We start from the raw sequence: 1,153 nt of genomic DNA, 5'->3' as shown, positions 1-1,153 counted from the left end.
TTTCTCCTCAGGTGATTATATTCTCTCTCTGTCCACCTCTCTTTCTCCCCAGGTGATTATATTCTCTCCCTGTCCTGTCCACCTCTCTTTCTCCTCAGGTGATTATATTCTCTCTCTGTCCACCTCTCTTTCTCACCAGGTGATTATATTCTTTCCCTGTCCTGTCCACCTCTCTTTCTCACCAGGTGATTATATTCTCTCTCTGTCCTGTCCAGCTCTCTTTCTCCCCAGGTGATTATATTCTCTCTCTGTCCTGTCCATCTCTCTTTCTCCCCAGGTGATTATATTCTCTCCCTGTCCACCTCTCTTTCTTCCCAGGTGATTATATTCTCTCCCTGTCCACCTCTCTTTCTCCCCAGGTGATTATATTCTCTCTCTGTCCTGTCCAGCTCTCTTTCTCCCCAGGTGATTATATTCTCTCCCTGTCCTGTCCATCTCTCTTTCTCCCCAGGTGATTGGTGTGAGATATGAGAGGTTGGGGGAACAGGTGTGTGCCTGTATCAGACTGAAGGAGGGACTGGACTGTAGCAGAGAGGAGATCAGAGATTTCTGCAAGGGACAGGTGACACAGAGACAGGAAGTGACATGACCTGTGATTCGATCATTGTCAGGTTTAGAACTTCTGTTATATACTATGTTATATTGTGTTTATAGCTACAGGCATCTGCTTCTACTGTTCTAGATTTCTCACTTCAAGATCCCCCACTATGTGGTGTTTGTGGACAGCTATCCACTGACTGCCTCTGGAAAGGTAGGATGGCTTCATGACAGCGTATTTTCTCTGTCTTCATTCAGATCAGCAGCGGACCAATGTTCTATATCATGAAATTGATAATCAGAGTAATTATACCAGAACAGACGACTGTGTAATGATCACCTTAATGTGTTTGTCCTTTTCCTAGATCCAGAAGAATAAACTGAGGGAGGAGATGGAGAAGAAGCCATGGGTCTGTGATGGACAGAGGGACCTAGACAGACTTAATATAATCAAAAGCAACCCACATTGAGCACCGTTTACACCATCAATACGCACATGAATCTGAATTACAACCACGGGACATTTAGTATAATCCATGGCTACATCCAACATTTTCATTTTTTACTATTTTGTCCTCTGGTGGGGAATTGTCAGGATTTGGCATCCCAGGTTGTT

At 44.2% G+C, this 1,153-nt stretch overlaps 1 long non-coding RNA gene across 1 annotated transcript; it reads left to right on the top strand.

Moving 5' to 3' along the window:
• The first annotated feature begins 373 nt into the window (after nt 1-373).
• LOC124030215 lies at nt 374-942 on the top strand. Its single transcript, XR_006837928.1, has 3 exons — nt 374-562; nt 683-751; nt 903-942. It is a non-coding gene; the product is annotated as an uncharacterized LOC124030215 (long non-coding RNA).
• The last annotated feature ends 211 nt before the right edge of the window (nt 943-1,153 follow it).

The sequence above is a fragment of the Oncorhynchus gorbuscha genome, unplaced genomic scaffold, assembly GCF_021184085.1.
Source record: "Oncorhynchus gorbuscha isolate QuinsamMale2020 ecotype Even-year unplaced genomic scaffold, OgorEven_v1.0 Un_scaffold_9925, whole genome shotgun sequence".
NCBI lineage: Eukaryota > Metazoa > Chordata > Actinopteri > Salmoniformes > Salmonidae > Oncorhynchus > Oncorhynchus gorbuscha.
This window is presented reverse-complemented; position numbering and strand designations above follow the sequence as displayed.